The sequence below is a fragment of the Cuculus canorus genome, chromosome 17 (genome assembly GCF_017976375.1).
Source record: "Cuculus canorus isolate bCucCan1 chromosome 17, bCucCan1.pri, whole genome shotgun sequence".
NCBI classification, from domain to species: Eukaryota; Metazoa; Chordata; class Aves; order Cuculiformes; family Cuculidae; genus Cuculus; species Cuculus canorus.
Window position 1 is genome coordinate 3832920 of NC_071417.1, and position 21841 is coordinate 3854760.

Here is a 21841-nt window from a genome sequence, read left to right on the forward strand (position 1 = left end):
CCTCTAGAGCCCAGACACGTAGGGAGATCCACCTCCAAGCAGACCTCCAAGTGTTAGCGTAGAGACCCGCCCTTCTTCCCTTGCAGGTGGGATGAGAAGGGAGGTGATTGTGGCACAGGTGCTGGGCAGCTCTCCTTGGGCTGTCTGTCTGTCTGTCCACCCGCCAGCACCCACTGGACCAGCGCTTGAGAGGCTTGGCAAGGTACTGTGACCCCATGGGGCTGCGCTGAGGAGGACAGAGGTTAAAACAGTGAGCCTTGGAGATCTGAGATGTCTTTTTCTGACAGAAGGAAGAGACTCACCTGATCTCATTTACAAAAACAGATGGAAAACGGGTTTTCTCTCAGCATGGTATTTTTTAGCAGTGTAGTTGCTCACTCAGGTACCCTTGCATCACAGAGAAGATCAGAATTTAACTTCTCAAGGCACAACCTTTTCACATTCTTAAGCTATAAACTATTTAACTATGAAAATGAACTGTATTACTGATAGTTTTTCTTGAAAAGAATTCCAAGCACACACATTTGAAAAGGAACTCCACAGTATCAGGAGTGTTGACCCTCTTTTTGTTTTGGGGGATAGGTTTGAAATATTTCTTTTCTCTCGCAAGTCACTGCGCTGGAATAGGCTTCTGAGACATAATGAAATGTAATAGCTGCAAATCCACTGAAACTCCTTAGTGTTTGTTACACACTCTTAGTTATCCATAATTGAATACGCAGTTAAGATTTTAGTCAATTTTTCTGAAAGTATTTCAGTTAATTTGCTTTATAAAATCTCTTGGGTTCATCATTCCATTATATTTGCTCCATACTTTCCTTATCCCTTTGATTTTCCAGTTAACGCTCAAGCTTATTCCAGCGCAAAGGGCTGGTGCTTAGGACATAAACAAACTGCATCTTAGTTTTAATTGCATGCTTCTAATCCCAATGAAAACTTTCATGTTGAAAACATTTGGGTTAATTTTCGGCAGTAAATTTAGCAGGATTATCCATATGAGTAAATATTTTTACAATTACTTTTGTCCCAGAGGATTGAGATGAAATGAAATTTGAAGCCTAATATATTACTTTTTCCAGTGAATATAAATTTCACAGGAGAACGTCGTTTTTTACATTCTTTTCTTTTAGAAGGTTATTTAAAATGATAAGATTTATTAGAGGGAATCTATCAACACATAATTTATGATTTGATGATGTGGCAATATAAAAAATTAAATCCGTACTTCCTTTGCGTTAATCATCCTTGGTTTTCTGTAAAACCAAAGCTTAGCGTCTGTAAATCTCACTGCAGTTTTGCATTTGGATTGGGCAAAGAAACAACATAATTTTCTGACAAATTTTATATTTTTGCTTCTAATGAGTTAGAAAATGTACTAGTATGGCTTTTGTTACTATTATGCTTACCTGCCTGTGTTTTTTATCTTCTGAAATGTAAAGAATGGTTTGGAATGCCTTGGGCTCAATGAACCGTGTAGGTTCTTCAGGTGAAAAACATTACATATCTGATCTAAGTAATGACGGTATTTGTGGTGATGCCCATTACTTGCATTTTAAAGGCGTGAAAATAGCATTGAAAGAGGGAAGGACTAATTGTTCATATACTGCTATGGCTTTAGCCTGGTTCAGGTTTATATCCACACGGAATTGAACTGAGACTGTTATTCTTGGCATACATGCAGGGATACATGTTTGAAAGCACTGAGTTAAAGGCTGTGGAATTCAAGCTTTTTTTTTTTTTTTTTTTTTTTTTTAAAGTTCACATTGTTGACATAGATTGTCCTGTAATTTGTCCAAGAGACAGAGATGCAAATTATATGGAATTTATTCTGATGGCAGTTAAGCTAGCATCAATGTGCCCTTTCACCATGCTGTAAAGGGGCCTTCCCAGGCTTTTGTTATTTTAACATCATGAAAGGAGCATCATCTACCTTCTGCAGCCTTTTAGCTGAAGTGCCTTTTTCATGGTAAATCAAATGAAAAGTATTCAGTACTTAACTGTTGTTGCTGTTTTGTTACCTGAAGCATTTGCCTGACAAAAAAAATCATCACTGAACTATCCCATAAGGCTTCTTGTCATTACCCACTTGACAGCAGCACAGTGTTCTTATTTAAATTAGCAGCTCATGATGGCTGCTATTAAAACTTTTGCTTTCCCTGAAAACTGTATTTCAATTACTCTTTTGTTGTGAGAAGATGAAGGAGGTGCTCTGGGAGATGAATTGGAATAGTTGGTATGGTTAGGATTAAAGTTCTTTCTTTTTGGTCATAGTCATTCTTTATAAAACATGGCTTTATTGGGGTTTTTTATCATTTAGTATACTTAGGGCAAGTTGAGAGAATTTACCTAATAATTTTGCTGCTAAGAACTCCTACATTCCAAAGGCAAAATAATTCAACTGAACTAAATAAACTTTGCACAACCAGGGTGTATTTATTTCTCACCAAGGTCATTCCTTGAAGTCTTCACTTGGGATGAAGAAACAGCAAGTGAAGAAGTGGCTGTGGTACCCCTTTCTCATTCTGATGGTTCGTAGGGAATTGGCCCAAAGCCTGCGGCAGTGATTTGCCCAGGCAGGCAGGAGTACTTCTTAATTAACTGTGCTCTGCTTCTCTTTGACCTCGCTTTAGACTTCCCTAAACAGATTCCTCCGTTATATGCCTTCTGTTTCTGGCAGACTTCCATCATACCTTCTTTGGGTTTTATTGAGATGAGAAGAAAACAGGCCAAGCAACCGGGCAGAAGAGACTTAATCAGAAATGTGAATTATGGTTCACTTTTACTGTTGAACGGAAGAGAAATGTTCCCAGTTCTTCCATATGCTATCGTCTCATTTAAAATCATACAAGTGAAACAAATGTATAGATGCAGTTAACTAGGAAGATGATTATGAAAAAAAAGCCATATCATAAAAACTTGATTGATGCAGTAGCCTAAATAGCACTTTCTTCCTTGCTGATTTTGGGCTTAGTTGATTTGTAGGATTCAGTGAAGAGCATCCTCAAGTATAGTCGGAATGAGCTGCATTGGAATTGTTTGAGCTGTAGCTTGACTGTTATGTAGCCCTTTATGCAGTAACTAGAGCTTTCTGCATTATTTCCTCCATAGCTAACTCTGTGCAAACATCTCTGTGTTGCTTCCAGAGCTGAGCTAATCCTGGAAATTTTGTAGGCACGCTTACTAGGTATTCAAGTCAGAGCTAGCTTACTCCTCATAGAAGCAAGGCGAAGATTCTTCCTATCGGGTGCTAATAATCTGTAATCTAAATTGCCTGCAGACAGTGCTTGTGAAAGGTGATAGCTCTGGTGGCTGATGTTTCTCATCAAACTGAATCTTGTAGTCTTGTGCCTTCCATGAAACTAATGATAATTCTATCTGAGCACATTCGGGTGTGCTCGATAGCACAGAGACAAAAAATTACTAACAACTGGATAAGTTTAGACACCCAAATCAGTAGCTAGCTTGAAAATGTCACCCCGGGTTTCTATTTCTTTTAACCAGACCACAGGGCACAGAAGCCAAAAGACAAACCAGTTGTTCCACTTTGCCCTACATCCCAAGCCAACCAGTCCTCAAGTGTTCAACACTGAACAGCACACAAATGGCTATTCAAGCTACCACTTGTGGTTCGAGACATTTGCATACCTGCTGTAGCGCACAGCTGTGACCCAACGATTTCCTGGCTATCACAAGAATCATTATGAAATTGTGCTCCGCGTGCAAACATTCCCCACACCCCACACCAGCCCCATCATCTCCAATCTAACATAGGGAAATGACGGTCTCTCACTACGCATGTTTTCTGGGAGGCAGCATAGTGAGTCCTGCTTTCAGTCACAAAAATAAGTTTTTTAGCTATACCTACCAAAAATTAGCAGTCACTCCAGGAGAATCAAAGGAGTTTCATTAGAATAAAATTAACTGTAAGTCTTCTATGGCATAATTACAGATCTTGCTCTCTTAGAGTTAAAGAAGAATGCCTATTGCTCTTTTTTTTGTGCACCAGTCAGGACAGAATCACAGCACCAATGCTGTGTGCCTGTTCTGTCTAATAGCATAGGTTAGGAACTATTTCTCCCCACTGGAGTGTAAACGAGAACAATTAACAGCTAATATTTTCTTCTACTGAGAAAACCACTTAACATTTTTTTTTGGCTTTCCAGCCTAAAGAATGATTATTTAGGTTGTACTTGTATCTTAGGCCAAAGAACATAAATTTTCAGTTCAATGGTCCATCTTCCTATTGCGGAAATAAATAAAGAAATAAAGCATCCAACAACCAAAAAGACCACAACAGTTACTCAGTAAATCAGTAAGTAGGAAATAGTATCTCAAGCCCATGTAGGGTAGATTCACCCATAAGGTGATATATTTGATGTGCCTTGCAGTATGGAACCTTACTCATTATTTTATGATTTTCCACACCCTGCATAGGTCTATTACCCAGACGTAGTGCTACCATTTGGATTTTAGGAGCAGACCTTTCCATTTTCAGTTACCGATTTTTACATGGGATTCTCTCTTAGGTTTCTTCACATTTCGGAGATGCCTGTTACCTGCCACAATATGGAAATCAGAATAACAAAAATTTGGGAAGAGATGTGAATCTTCTCATAAACTGCGAGTTACAAATAATAAAGATGTGTAGCACATGCACAAGCTGCTAGAATTATTATAGGGAAAATAAAAGATGATATTTGGATTGTGACATTAAATCTACTCTTAGAAGAGGGAATAACTACAGTATCTGACATTTTGGCTGCTCCATGTTAAAAAATTACCATTTTCTAATTTCTAATCTCTTCAATGTCAGGCACAGATAAAATTCTTACTATATGTCTTTGTCCAAAGAATATACAGGAGTGACAAACCTCTTGCTAGGGTTGCCATCAGTTATCCAGTGTTATTATAACATTTTTAAGTAAAACTGAAATTAACTGGGACCTGAGTTGTAAAAACATATTAATAATTAGTCAACAATTTTCCATTGTTGTTTTGCAATATATTCTCGTAAAAGGGTGGTGGTAAGCGTTCAGTGAGAAAACAGACATGAACTGAAGCAAAGAAAATGTCAGGTCACCTAAAGAAACTGGTGTTGGAGTGAACCAGCATGATGAGGAATTGTATTTCAAGCCATTGAAAAGAATTTGAATCTGTATTGGGTAAAAGAGTTGTCTGTTCTGATTTGGTTTAGCACTGACTGAGAAGCCTTTAAGCACCATTTCCTGAGCAGAGAGGTAGATTCAAAGCTGACTGCAAGGAAGATGTCCTATCCAGATATACTGGCAAAAGGCAGAAAATGTAATTTGGACATCCAAATCTTGGTTTAGAAAAATCTGCCTGCTTGATAGAAGATGCTACTGCTCCCGCTGTACACATTCCTTTCTCCAGTCCTCAGAAATACTGCTTTTTCGAGGCTGCAAGATCAGAGCGAGCATAAAGGCTATCTAGGATATATTTCATCAACTGTGAAGTTATGCAAAGCTGCTAAGAATGTGCTTATGCTGAAGGAAGGGGTAATCCTGTCCTGTGGGATTACACATTCTTTTAATCTAAACACACTTAATACTTTCCTGCATTGGTTCTGTTACCGGCAAATATTTTTTTAATACATTTGTATTAGCCAGGCTGCACATGAAAGGATGAAGTCAGCTTTCTTCCTGCACAGTCTTGTAAGACACATAGGGTTTCTTAATGCTCAATAGAACCCTGCGGCAAAACTTTGGTCCTAACTCCCCATAAAGTCCACAAACTCATTTTTCCCTTTTAAGTGAAGAAAAAATAAAAATAAGCAAACGGCAGAACTGTAAAGAGGAAGAAGAACTGGAAAACAGTTTGAAATGCTATTTTGCTATGATTTTCTCTATTTCATACCTCATAAACATATCTTATCGCTTCTGTTATATGTTCACTGTTTTTTCCTGTGAATGTTGGTTTGGAAAAAAATGCCATTGTGTAATTACAAACTAAGAGATAACTATTACCAACAACACAGTTGTCATTGTATCTCACAGATGACACATAATTATTTTCTAGGACATTTACATTTTCTCTTGATGTGTAGCATAAATGAAACAATTTCCAACTGTCTGAGTCTTCAGAGAGTATAAAGATGACATTTAACAGACGAATTTCATGATTGAAACAGTATTAACAGAAACCAGGGTGCAAAAGCACTGCAACAACCCACAACCCCCTCTCCACTTAGTACTTCACTCAAAGTTGTCTACAGACATCAGGAGAAATATTAAATATATACCGAGGTTTCTAGAATCCAAATTATTTCCAGCTAACCTGATACTAACTTTATCTTTCTGAAAAGTGATTTTTTAGTAGTATGAAAGAAGTCCTGCTATTTTGCCACATATGAAAACATGCTTTGGAAAAACCTTTCTGTTACCCATGCTTTAACCGAAGCAGTTAATACGCCGCCCTCAGATTTCTGGCAGATGAACTTTTAGTAAAGAAACATATGTTTTTCAAGCTATCTTAATAATCACATTCTTCTTTCCTTATCTTTTTTTTCTCCATAAAGATTTCATTTCAATTAACAGTTCATTAAACTTGTCATTGCCTTTTTGAAGGACGTGTTCAATTCAATTACAAATTAGGTTTGCTTTTGTCCAAGTTTTTCTAAGCTGTTTACTAATGAGTGGAAGTTGACAGAGGATACTACTACTATAAGCAAGTTCGTAAAACTCACATTTTCTGCATGTCATGTTTAATATTGCCATTTGGTAATGTAACATTTTGTGCACCTGTAATTGCAATAAGAATGGTTAAAATTAGAACTACAGAGTTCTCTGGCACGCGGTGTTTTAAAGGAGAGGTCAGCAAATTATTCCAATGCATAAACATGAGACTTAGTTGTGAAGAAGCACAGAACAGGAACGAGGTATGTGTCGTGCTCAAAAGGTTAGTTGAGTCCTGGGAAGGCAGTGTATAAGAGAGAAAATAGATGTATTTTGAGAAGTGACTTACAATAGAATTGAAAACCAAGGTAAAAATGTTCAGTGACAGAGTCTGGAATCAAGACCAGTCCTTAAAAACAAGTGAACACACTAGGTCATGTTTTTTTGCTGCTGCAAAGACAAAGTAGATCTCTCTTTATGTCTAGGATAAACAGAAAAAGATGAAAAGGAAGCAAATGGCAGCAAAGAGACTCAAATGCTTTTTTCTGGTGACTAACATGGTAATCGAGTTAATACCCCGGAATTAATTGTCCCCAGAGGCTATTTGACACTACATATAGTGTCCATCATCAAGAGACCAACAAGAAGAGTCTGGACAAACATCTGTCATGAATAACCTATGTGTCCTATTTTGCAGAAAGTAGATGTATTAACCAACTGCTTTTACCTCTATAATTTGAATATAAAGAAAAATCCTTGAAATCAAGTGATAAAAGATGTCAGGAAAAGGTTTACCCAAAAAAATGTGTTGAATTAATTGGGAAAATAACAGAAGGAAACACATTCTTTTTTGGCTTACTTTTTTTCATTTAATAACGAGCTACCATCTCTCCAGACTGATGTAGAACACTGAAGCAAAGGCTTAGTATAGTCCTTTTCCAAATAAAATAGTTTCCCCACGGGCTTCCTTAAAAATTCAGTATATTCAAACTGCTAAAGCTTTTCCTTTCAGTTTGTACCATAAGTGTCTGAAGCCATATGTTTACTACAGTGCAGGTTTCAATATTAGGAGAGAAAGGCAGAGTTAGCTGGTAGAGTTTAGCAGAGATTCACCGTGTGTACTAGCATGTGTGATGGATTTTTTTGGTAAATGAGTGTAAGCGGAGTGATTGACAACAAAGGTACCAGTTCTCTGAAATAAGAAAGTGTTTGAGAAAGGATACTCAGATTTTATTTGGCGGTAGGAGTATAAGTAATACCATCAACTTACCTTAACAGATCCTGCGATAGTAGAAACTCAACCAGCCTCTAAAAATTACTTAATATGAATAAAATATTTATTTTTACCTTGTATAATGGATGAGCTATCTTAAAATAGTGCCATGTGAATAAACCCCTCTAGCTCAAGAGCAAAATGCTCACGTTGTCATCGTGTCTCTGCGTATGAGACATGACTGAATCAGTTCTACTGAACTCAACCGTAATAATACAATCATAAGACTTGCGGATTTCAGTTACCCCCAAGAACAGCGCCCCAGCATATGCAGTGGTAATATTCATTGTGGTAGTACACTGCAGGCTTATGCTTGGTGAAAGGCATAATTTTGGCTCTTGTCCTCAAACACAGTTCTAAATTCCTTTTCTGCAGGATGTATGATAACCTACTTCAGGTACCTAATGTATTGCATAAAGTAAAAGAAAGGGATGTTAAGCCGTACAGGACTATCTGGCAGCAGAACTGATTAGCACCAATTGAGAGATGTGCCCAAGCACTGAGGAAAGAAATGAGAAAATAAACAGGTTGCACTACTCCTGCAAGAAATGTGTCACTGAGCATGATCTAGTATGGGTCACAGCTCCTTGGCTACATGATTCTTTCATGCAAAATGATATACGGGTACTAGTTTTTTATTGTTGCTTATCAAAACATCTAAATTTGCAAAAAGAACAAGGTTCGGCTTTTGATGAAAGAATTGTTTTGTAAGAGTGAGGGTAAATTAATTATTAATAGTTAAATAATCAGAATATTAATAATTAAATAGTAAATACAACTTTAAATGCATGTTTTCCTTAGCTCAGTGGAAAATGATTGCTAGAGGTGCACCAAATTAAAGCACTGCAGAGATAACTGCCATGTCAGGCGTTCTGCCCGTGTAATCAGTGGAGATGGTGCCATCAAATCCTTGAACTTCTCCAACCTCTAAATCTCTGTACGCTGCCAGCCCTGTGTAGCTGTGGTTTGTAGCACAAAGTGCTTTTATTTGGAGAATGTTGTACTGTGGGATCTAAGTGAGGGAAATAACCTTGATATTCTGCTGAAGGGAAAGAGAGTTGGGTTTGCTTCCAAGGGATGGCAGAAAGTGCATCATTTTCCCTAAACTAATTTGAAGCACAGGAGGTGCAAGATTTATTTCTGTGGAATCTCCTTACGTAGTGTCACCCTGTGCGCTTACACTCACATCGCAGTGCCTGGGAGAGATGTAAGCTTAGCCCTGAAAGCAGCATATTTATCTCAGCACAGTGCTGTGAATGAACAGCTGCAACTCTTACTATTCCACATTCTGGTGCTATGTGGAACGCTGCTTGTTTATTGCTCATGGACTACACTTTGTGTGACAAAGACCTGCCCAAGAGTTGGGGTTGTTCAGCCTGGAGAAGAGAAGGCTCCGAGGGGACCTTATAGTGACCTTCCAGTACCTGAAGGGGCTACAAGAAAGCTGGAGAGGGGCTCTTCACAAAGGCTTGTGGGGATAGGACGAGGGGGAAGAGGTATAAACTGGAGAGGGGCAGACTTAGAATGGACATAAGGGAGAATTTCTTCCCCATGAGGGTGGTGAGGCCCTGGCCCAGGCTGCCCAGGGAAGCTGTGGCTGCCCCATCCCTGGAGGGGTTCCAGGCCAGGTTGGATGGGCCTTGGGCAGCCTGAGCCAGTGGGAGGTGTCCCTGCCCATGGCAGGGGGTTGGAATGGGATAGGCTTTAAGATCCCTTCCAACCCAAACTATTCTATGATTCTATGAATGTTCCGTTTTAAAATACACATTCAAGAGTAGATGTTACCAGTTTTAATAGAGCCTTCCAGTGCTGTAGAGAATGAGGACACAAAATACACTGCTTCACAAAACCTGTTCACTCAGGCATACCCGTTTCTTTTCTTCCTGTGTGTAACACCCCATAAAAAGAGCCCTTGGTACCTTAATTCTAGATGCTATATTAATGCAAATAGTAATCAATTACTTTGCCTGACCAATATTCCTAAATAGTCTCTTAGTGAATATTTTGAGACCATTATTATGGAGCCAATTTTTCTTTTTAACTGTCCAGCAAACACAAATAGAACAGTTGAACAAAGAGGCAGCAAATTGTTATAGGCAACTCTAGCTTAAAATATGTTTTGTGAATGGTGAAGCCAACTCCAGCTACTCCTGTTTTCCAGCAAGCATTTCTGGTCAGACCTTAGTCAACAAGAAATCCATTTACTTTAAATCTAAGCCTATCCTTCTTCTAGTTTCCTGGACTTCTATGCAACTTGTTGGAGTTTTGATTTAGAGAACAGTCCAAGAACTCGATATCAATGGTTGCTGAGAAAATGCTTCTGTCTCCACTACAGAAAGGCATCAGAGCTTACACACCCTCATTCTTCATTGGTATGCATTTAGACAATTGATATACCACTTCATTCATTAGCATATAAATTGCCACCAATATACTGCATTCCCAAAGCAAAAATAAAGCAATGTGAGGAAAGGAAAAGCTACCACAAAATGCCTAGTATTTTTGTATCTATACCTGCTTCAGTGAATTATAACCCAACAGATTCAAACTGCTACACTTTGCTTTGTTATGCGGGAATGCTGCTGCGATCATCTCCTCAATACTGCCAATGCCCTTACATTTTGAAATATCAAAATATTTTCTGAAATGGAACTTATTTCCTCTTTGGAAAGCAAGCAAACATTTTTGTAAAAATATTCTAAATAAAAATTTAATATCAGATGGTGGCTATTATTTGTGTTGTAATGTCACTCAATCTCCAAACTATGGCAGTAGAGCTAATGCTACAGCAAAGTGATACTACTCTGCCCATGATTATGAATGCAAGGCTGCTTCTTTAATATGAATCCGCAAACTCTTTGCTTATATGTGACACGAGAGAGTAGGTCTATATCCTGTTGTCAGAAGGGATGTCAATATTCCTTATGAAAATACAGATTGACACCCATAATTTGTGCCAGTTTGTTAAGCAAATGAAACAAGTTTTCTACGAGCAAAATACTAATTTTGCAAGTACATCTGTGTTAGGAAAAGATTTTTGATTTCTCGTTTGGGACATTAACAGATAAAGTTTGAGTCTTCCCGCAGTGGCTCAAGAGGGTGTTGTCTCATCGGATCATCCTGCAGAAGAGAAAGTGACCCCATTTCAACCACTGCAATGCATGGGTGATAGTCTTAGCTTAAGCCACCTCTGAAGACAGATTGGAAATGGGGTGCAAAATGCTTTTCTTTATTTACTAGTAGTCATGTGTTATGTATGGGGTGAAGCATACAGGAAGGGGCAGTAACGTGTAAATCACTGCAGCCAATTTACATAGACTTTCAGTGACACTATCCAATGTCACACAACTTGTGCTCCATTTAGAGCACGAAGTTCAGATCAGAACCGGGGATATCAGAACTTCCAGCCAGTACCTGAAATCCCCCCGGGGCCTGTTGCAGCTTTTGTGACGTTCCAATGAAGCCAGTATCACGGTGGAGTTTCTCTAAGTGTAACGAGGGGAATTTATTAATATTAGATCTTCAGAAACAAGAGATATGAACAGTAAGAGCATACCTGTTGGAATTACAGTCTTTACACGCAAGGAATATTTTCCTGTTTTCTTTCCTTGGGAAAGGAATCGTAACTTGCACAGCGTGTAGGAAGAAATAGCTTGGTATGAAGCTGCAAGATGCAGTCAACAGCAATAAATTTCAGTACAGAAAATGGATTTATTTTAGCAATCGCTTTTCAAATCCTTGTTTTATTTCAAGCTGTAGTCCTGCTATGTGTCTGTGAACGCTGTTAAGCCCACTTGCTTTTCTGATGGAGGGCCTGATCATTTTAATCCCTTTAGGCAACATCACCAGCCAGCTGCTTTTTCTATCATATGGTGGGCAGTGTGATGTACTTGTTTAAAATCTGAGAATGAACCCTGAATTTCTGGTTCAATGGCAGGATATCATTTGGCCATAATGAAAATCCACATATGCTATAACTTTTTTTTTTATTGATATGATGCTGTCTTGATTAGAGAACACATTTCAGGATCATACACATCTATTAAATATCTTCATGCCTCAAAATGATTGATACTTGATTTTCTAAAGCTGCGCATTGGGGAAAGTGCCCCATCAATAAATATAACCCAAGGTAAGTCACTAGAAATATACTCAGTTCTTCTTATTCTCTTCTCTAAGTATTCAGCATAACTCAGAATCTCTCCAACACATGCAGGAGTCTAATACTGTCCTTTTGTACCTGGATTATTCCAAATTTCAGGATACTAATTTTTTTCATTCTCAAGGGAGTACATTAATATATTAAAAACTGTCAATATCCACTCTATGAAATTAATTTTGTGTATTTACACCTAAATTTGTTAATGTTCTCAGAATTCAATTACCTTTGGGGTTTTCCATTTTTTTGCCATGTGATACCAGACATGATCAAGTGGTAGTTCTTAGTCACTCAGAACTAGTATGAAGCACTAAGGAAGTGGTAGAATCTTGCAATTCATAGAATATTCACTAAGTACTAGTTTTCTTAGGAGCTGAAAACTATGTATTCTATAAATACCGATATATGAAATCTCATGCTAAATTATAAAATGTTCAAAAGAATCACAGCGAAACTATTCTTAATATAAATGCTATTGAATTTAGGTAAATAAAATTCAAACATAAAATGCTTCAAATTAAAAGTCATTACTTTTGCTACAACGAGGAAGTCTGATGATCTCAGGCATTTTACTGAGAGAAGATTTCTGTAAAGCTTTGAGCCAGCTCTAAAATTTTCTTAAGTGTGTGAAGAATTTCAGATTTCAGTTTGGATCTTTATAATCTTGTACAAATTGATCAGTTATGTATCCTCCAGAGAAACCTATTTGTACTGGGAGTAAATACTTGAGTAAGGTGTGTGTAGATGGTAAATCAATGGAAGCTTATAGACTGCTGTATTATCATGTTCCCACACCAAATAAGCCTTAAGATTGTTTCCCTATTGCATCCAAATGATCTGTCTCCTGACTCTACTGGGGTGTATGATCTTTATTTATAATTACGCTGCTGGCACCCTACAAGATTTGCTGATAGGATTGCTTTATGGAAGACATCACAACTTCCTGTGTAAGACAGTCAGTTGAAAGTAATTATGACCTTCATCTCCACGCAGCTTTGCTTCACTTGGACTGTGTTTTCACTTGTAGCTTATCAGTAACACACAAATAATAATCTGCTACTTATTTTCAAATGACAGCAAAATTTCTGTCAGGTTCAGCAGAATAATAGACGTGCCGTAAGTATATCTGTATCACTGGCCTGAATGAACAAAACAGTCCACACTGTAATAGCCCTTTTAAAGGTTTATAAGTGTTATCATTGCTTTTCATAAAGCAGGCAAAAACCTTCCTTTTGCCTTCTTGCATTACACCTGCTCTTTGGCCGCACAAACAGCTTGAGACTCGGAATGGTGCTATGGAATTCATATCAGTCTCGGAGAAGTCTCATTTGTATTTTCAGTTTTCTGTTAAGTAAGACTCAGCCACACTATTGCTTTAAGCAAGACCAGTAATAAATACTTTGGAAACACCCATGAAGATAACAGGTTATCAGAAAAGAAGATTATATCCCTTTGCAGCAATATTAAATCCTGGCTTTTCAAGCCTAAAAATCAGCTCTGAAACTATCACTAACTGCCAGTAAAAAAAACCCCACCCACCCACCCCATTAAGCTTGGAAAGCACTATTTAAAATGTTATTTCATCAAAGACCAGTGTTCAATTTTTCTGCCATAGGAAGAAATAAGTTAGTGATCATATTCTGCTCAAATTTAGCACTATAATATTTAGTCTCAAGCCCTCTTACATGGGCACCAAATCATTTTAGAGGATTAATTAGTATTTTGACACAGACAAATATACAGAGATCTGAAAAAGCAGAGAATAAGAAGACTCTTCTTTGGATGGATGGTATCCCTGGACCAATTTGGAAGTTTAATTTCCTAGGAAGTAGAAAACTATTGTTTGCTTAAAACATAAAATATGATTTGGGGAAAACTGGAATAGCTGTATATTTGATTACTGGTGTGGTTCTATTAGAATGGACATATAGTTTTCTTTTCCTAGATAGATACATTGCATCTAAATGAAGAAACTCCTTCTAGGAGGGGTTTCTTCACTTAGGAAAACTAAATTTTTCCTAGTTTCATTTAAGAAACTAGGAAAAAGTTTTAAATAATTGGAACAAGACCCAAAATCCACTGTGCTTTGAGCACATTATTTACCAGCCTGTGCAACCTCAGATCTGTTTGGTCTAAACTGTTCCCACCTGGCTTAGCAGGGAGATATCAGCTCCTCTCCAGATTGTGCTCAGGTTTTTAGCTGATTGCTGTATTTTGTGCCAGTGAGCAGAGAACATTTTGCCTAATGATGGAACTCTGTAACATGAACACCTGGGGAAGCACAAGGTGTCTTGTTAACAGTCTTGCTATCTCCACATGTAGGAGTTCAATGAATCCTTGACGGTGTGACAGTTTCTCTGATATTGAAATTAATTAGCAGGCTGGATCTAACGCACTATTGCTCTGATGTGGTGTCTTCCTACAAGGGTCTCCTGACCTGTCATCATAACTCTCGCTTTTCGTGCAAACAGATGTTTGTAAAAAAAACATAAGACAAAAGACATAAGAATCAGACATATTTTATTCTTTCTCCATACCTGTGAAATGTTAAAAAAAATTAGGCAAACCTTGATCATTATTGAAGATAATTTGATATTGCAGCATTTGATTTCATTCTCAAAAACCTTCTGGCAAGCGCTACTTTCTTCCTTCTGTGTTAAGTAGTATTATGGTTAGGGAAATACAAAAAGCCTTACTTGGCTCACCTTTTCTTCTGTTGTAACATACTCATACAAAATCAGCACGATCATCATAGTAATTCTGTTATAAGTCTATGAGGAAAAAGGAAGTGAATTACAACTGAAAATTTGAGAGGCATGCCAAACTAAATGAAAAATTTGGCCTTTTAAAAAATCTCATGGGAAAATAGTCAGATGAAACACTCTTTATGTATGATTCAGATGTCAGGGGAGTAGGTTGCTTAGAAGGCTACAGACCTGATTGTAAAAGAAAGATGAGAAATGGTAGAGGGTAAATTGTGAGAATGCTAGAGGTATTTATGTCACTAAAATTGATCTTTAGCCTGATTTTAATTGTTTCAACATTTATGTCGGATGGAAAATATATCAGTGTATGTGAGGTAGTTTTGATGCCTGTATTTATTACGGCATAGGAAACACTAGAAATTAACATAAATATGAGTGCTAAGTTTGTAAAAACAGCATATGGACAGACATATGGAAAAAACATTTCTATTTTTGGATGTATGATAGCTTTAACAGAGATCATGGGGACTGTTACACTGGTGCAAATGACCTTGGACACACTAAATTCTCATTCACAACTCTATTGCTCATGAGCTATCGGTACAGCATGAGGTGTACCAGACCCAACACTCCATATCTTTTTATCTTGCTCCCAAGAAATCCATAGTAAAATCCAGCCAAGCCAAGTCACACACTTGTATACATTACCGCTGATTATTTTTATCTTCATAACGTGATTATGAAATATAAATGAACTGTCTCTCACTTCGCTGATGGGGAAGTTAAACATGAGATTAAATGTCTTGTGGAAAATTAAGAATTAGATCTTTATCTTCTAAGTCCCCGTCAGGAGCTTTATCTTCTTCCCTGTTTCTGTGCAACTATCATATACTGAACAATGGCTATGGAGGAAGGGAGAATGCGGACTACCTTCTCCCTACACAGCATCCTCATTTTGTTTACCTGTGAACTTCTGTGAAGACATAAATGCCATTCAGATTCATTTCTTATCTATCCCTATTTCACCTAGTTTCTGGTGGAACAGTAAATCTGGATGATTCAATGATTGCACGGGAATGAAAAGTTAAAAAACGTGATGACTGTGATTGATGCTGGCTGATAACGTTGCCAGCTATATCAATTCTTTGGTTTAGGTTAATATCTATGCACGCCAGGCATGGACCATGACTTTTATTAACTATATTACTCTTAAAAAAAAAAGAAAAATATGATGCGTGTTGCCCCTTTACCATCTAGTAAATGTAAGGTAATTTAGCCCTTTATTCCCCCTAGCTGTTCCTGTGATAATTTGTTTATACTCTGAGAAAACTTAGCAGGAAGCCTGGGCTGAAGGACTTGAACTCAAACCTAAGGATAGTATCTAGGAAAGGGGCCTGATTAGCAAATTGGATGTGTGTCTGTGGGACACGTATTAGAGGTCTAAATACAAAAAAATGCCACATGGAAACACAGAAGAGGCAAAACCAGGGTTCACCTGGAAGTAATATTTAAGTATATATGAAAATAAAAATGCTGAATGGGCAGAAGAAAAGCCTATTTGAGTCAGCGTGTGGCTCAGAACCACACCTTTAATAAGATATATGGCCATATGCTTAGTTGGTGTAAATCAGTGTTGCTCACTAAGGTCTACGTAATTCGACTGATTTAAACTAGCTAGGATCCAGAGCTGCTGCCATTAGAGACAAAGACAAGCTACTTTGGAAGCTTCTAGAATTCAGCAGACACAAACAGCTGAAGCTCCAAGTACCACTGCTCAAATTTTGGCCATTTAACAATGGTGTAAGTGCTTCATTTACTAACAATTTCCTACTTCTTTGAAGTTCTCTGTACCACTTATTGGTCCCAAGGCAGCTCTATAGCATCCAGGTTCTCGGAATGCTCTCTGGGATTTATTCTGGAGTTGATATTTTCAAAGTGAAAGGTTGTAAAACTGACTTATTTCTTCCGTCTTCCATGAGCGTGTAAGAAAACTGTTTAGGAGATGGTAAAGTATCTTTGAGCTGCTGAGATAAACTTCACAAATAGAGTACTTTTTACACTTGGGTTTTAGTAGATTCCATATAGTTTGGAGGTTTATAGTAAACATTTTTTTCTAAATTTGTTGATGGTAAGTCTCTGGTGTGCTGGCAGAGTTGCAGGATGGGATGTTAGGACTCAGCAAGAGACAGAAAGCATATAGGTCCTACAACAAAAATGTTATGGGAAACATTGAAGTTCCAGATTCAAAATGGGTCACAGTGCAAATGGTAACTGATGTTCCCATAAGTGCTGACTGGCTATTCATGTGTGACTAAATAAATAATTAGATGAATCCAGAAGCTGCTTTCCAGACAGGTAAGACTGTCCTATTAAATTATTATTTTAACTGTGCTAACCCACTTTACGGTTACAGTCGCTTCTGTTTTATCACATTAACTAAAACCATAGTTTCAAATGTTCCCAAAGCTCTTGTTCAGACCTCTCTTTTGAGTAAGGCATTCTCTTTGGTGCACCACTGAGAATTCTTCTTCATTTCTTCCCTTCTTTTTAATGAAACGCTTTATAAAGTTGCGTGAGTGAAATTCTGTTTCTTTCAACTCTTCTACAAGTAACTGCAAGGATAATGATCTTAATAACAGCACTACTGAACTTCAAAAGCTGATCAAAATGTCTTCTTGAAATTTAATTGCTAACAAAGCCATGAACTCTGCACACCGTGGTGGAGAAAACCACTGGGCTCAGCTTAGGCAAAAAGATACAGTATTGAGGCAGTAGATGTTGAGAAATTTGTCTTCTTTTTAAAACATGCTTGAGTTGGCTAATTTATATAATGACAAACTATTCTGTATGCTAGATGATGATGCCACATTTGCAAATTAATTCTCTGAAATGTGAACTGGGTTTTCAGTTGTAATTGTATTTTATTAATGACCTGCTTGCTGATCTTGATGAACTAGGTTAACATAAAAGTTAAAAAAACCAGATGTCCCTGGCAAGCCAGGAGCCAGAACGTGTTGCAATGGGTCTGGAGTGATAACCATTTTTGAGGTGCTTTGTTGTAGAGACATTTACTTGCGGCAGGACGGCAGTCTCAGTCAACGCACGTTGAAATGTGTGGCAACTTTCCATTATAGTTTTGGGGATTTTGATCAGAGCTGTAGATGTTTCTTTGATGTTGTGGATTCACAGTGGAAGATTATAGTGCAAGGTCATAAAGTTCAGAAGAAGAGCAAGCCATCTTCCAAAAAAAAAATTAAAAATATCCATGTAATGAATTTGTCTCACTTTACAAATGACACTTTATTAGAATTGCAATAAAAATACCAGTTTACATCCTATTCTGTTTTAGAGAGGCATCATTAGCTTCTCATTATTACAGTTCAATTGTTTCTCAAGAACACCTTTTGTTTTACAAGAACAAAATCTTTCAACACTCTCTTGAAGACATAATTAGAACAATTAAGTCATTTTAGGTTAACTTAAGCAGCAAAGAAACCTGTAGACTTTAATAGGAGCAGAATCAACTTTGAACTAAGCTTAGACACAATTTTTTCTTACTCCTTTGAAGACACAAATAAAATAATCTCTCTCACATCGATGGATTTGCTAGTTAATTATCCACAGCATCTGCAGCACAGAATTCAGTCTTATGCCATTTAGGTTTGGCAAGAGAGATACATGGCTCTGCAATCAGAAAATTGCGTCCTTGCTAAAAACACTTTGACATCTGAAATTACCAAGAGCCAGATTCTGGCTTGATTTAGTGGACTTACATTTAGGCACAGCTATTGCAAAATGACTCCACATTTAACAGCAGTTTATCCATGTTTGTGCTTCCATCGCAATATACTTTTGCAAACCTTGAAATTCTTTTAATTGTTGCTAGAGGTGTCATCCAATATCCTGAAAAAAATGTAGAGGTTTTCCTACAACAAGATAACAAGAATTCTTGTGCTTGATATGGAGTTTGAATGGCAATCGTCTCATCTGGCACAGCATTTCAGCAAGGTTTTAAGAGTGTTCAGAAATAAAAATGTTCAGAAATAAAATTGGCAATTGTCCTGTGTAATAGAGGCTGTTACAATATCTGGATCAGATGAAAGTACAAAATTGAGGTATTTTTAATAGTGGTATTATTTTTCTCTTTGTGGACAGGTCCTTTTTTCACGATTACATATGAATATACATAAACCTGACATGAACTTCTGTCTTCTGCTCATCTGCATAACACCTAGTTCCAACCCAGAAATGCCTCTATCAGAGTTAACAGGAACACTCTGAGCATACTAAATATGTCCCATCCATAGGTTTTCTTACTAAGTGACCAATGCCTCTCTTTGTTAAAATTCACGTGTGATTTCTCATATAAACATTGTCAATGATTTTTTACCAGACTCTACATACTCTTAAGTTGTGGTTTGTTATAAACTTGTCTTTAGGTCTCTTTGATATTGTTTTATATTGGTGAAATGCTGTTTGGTTTATTGCTGTTATCACTGATGTTCAATGTTGGAAGTGCAATAGGCTCCACTTCGTTAGTATTAACTCTGCAGTCCTATTATTGAGATAGAGACCATCCAAAAACGATGGCATTTTTCACCATTTTGGGAAGTGTTACCGTTCCCTGAGGAAATGCAAACATCCCACACTCAGTTACTTTATTCAAGTGTAATTTAAAACCAGCTCTCAAGCATAATGGGATGTTACAGCCAATATTTATTTTTCTTTCATTAGATAAATAGTATTAAATTGCAATCCTTGAGAAAATTGTACAGACTGTATCACATCTGAATGTGTTTGAGCTTGAGTCTTGCTCAGGCAAATTCTCATCATATTCAAATAACCATCATTATGCAAATAAGAACATTCTCATTGCCAAGCAAGTTTAAAATGGATGTTTGTTTTTATCATGATGAATTATCTTCCTCCTGGTAGCAGACAGCTACGTGCAGCTCAGAAGAGCTGTACAGGTCCTGTTTATTCTTCAGCCTTTTGCCAGTTGCAGGCTGACTCTTTGCTAGCTACGATAGGCTTTGCTTTTCCTTCTTTCCATGTACCTTGCTTGAAAAACAGCACAACCAAGCTTTTCTCATCACCACAGTTTTCGGGAAATCCTTTTGTTGTGAATCAAGCAGTAGCAACGCAAGGTCATCTTCCAGAGCCGGGAAGGCATTTCATACCAGCATAGGTGTACCCTGCGACTGAAGAGCAAGTCCTTCTAGTGCTCAGCTTCAGCAGAAAAACGAACATCTCTTCTATCCAGCTTTCACCTGCAAATCACCTGTGAACTGTTTTGCAGCTGTTACAGGTTCAAGAAACCTCTGCAACCTCAATAGTTAGCGTGTCAAGAGAAGAGCAACGAAGCTGGTGAGGGGCTGGAGAACAAGTCTTATGAGGAGCAGCTGAAGGAACTGGGGTTGTTTAGCCTGGAGAAGAGGAGGCTGAGGGGAAACCTTATTGCTCTCTACAACTACCTGAAAGGAGGTTGTGGAGAGGAGGGAGCTGGGCTCTTCTCCCAACGGACAGAGGACAGGACAAGGGGGAATGGCCTCAAGCTCCACCAGGGGAGGTTCAGGCTGGACATCAGGAAAAAATTTTTCATAGAAAGGGTCACTGGGCACTGGAACAGCTGCCCAGGAGGGGGTGGAGTCACCTTCCCTGGAGGTGTTTAAGGGACGGGTGGATGAGGTGCTGAGGGGCATGGATTAGGGAGTGATAGGAATGGTTGGACTCGATGATCCAGTGGGTCCTTTCCAACCTGGTGATTCTAAGGTCAAGGGAATAGTGCCTCAGCAATTGTACAGCTTGTAGTCCTTGGTAGCCAAATGCTTATAAAGTAGACTAATAACCTCAGATTTAACACAGCATCTAGAAAAACAGTTAACAGCTGAGTAAAGCCTTCATGCAGAGTTAAAGTCTCCTATTTGTTGAAGATTCTGTACCTATAGTAGTTCCAGGACCCTTGTTTCTTTAGCAGGGACTGTGCTACACCTGCGTTCAGCTCTACCTGTACTGCAGAGCAGAGGATGTGATTTGACATCCGTGGGAACTGGCAGCACTCCCAGACCATCCAAGTGTTCGCACACCGATCTCTTATCTCTGATTACTTTGCAGGTTCTGCTGGTTTGTAAAAAAACTCACCAAATGCATCAGACAATATGTTTATGCCTCAGCTCAGTCCTGGAGCAACTTATTGCAAGCGTTTGATATTTAAAATTAATTTGTTCTGCATTTACACCGCAGTCTGCATGATGGAGTCCTAGCTATGCACTGCTACCATTAAAATTATGTATAAGCTAATAATATATGGGACATAAAGAAAAAGTAAAGGACTATAGGAACAGTTAATTTGTTTGTTTGACTCTCTTCTGCATTATCTGCCTGATCTCATAAAAGATTTTACTTCAGTGATGGCCAGTCTGTGTGGTAGAAATACGCATTAAAACCCCAGTTTGCAGAATGTTGACTCACAATGAATTTTTTTTGACCTTTTTTTGATGTTTCTTGTACTTATTTTTAAGAGGACACAAAAACTGAGATTAAACATGACTACTGCAACTCTCACTATGCCAAAGGTACTGTAAAAAGTTTGAAAATTGTGGTTTTCTTGTTTGAAATACGGTTCTTCCGTGAGAGTCGTTTTATTCTATGTGCCTCAAGGTAGAATTTAATTATAATTCAGAAAAGAATAAATAAAAGGCTGTGAAAGTCATCTTCTTTTTTTTTCTCTTTGATGTATACATTGTGCAAAAGGAACGGTATTTGTAAAAAGAGTTACAGTGTTTGGCCAAAATTTAGGATCTCTGTTATCGCATTCATTCTTAACACTTAAAATAAATGGATTGTTACAGAAACGACAAAAATCTCACAAAGATTTCTTACTCATTTTGTTAGACTGTTACCAGGTCCTCTGTTAAACTGTGCTCAAAATGAGGAATTTTTAGTTGTGGATCCAGCAAAAGAAATGTGCCATATTGTTGATTTATGATGAACAGAGGTGCAAAGCGAAACATGCCACTAGAACTAATATCTGTCGTAGGACACATTTTATGCAGATGACGGTCTATTTAAC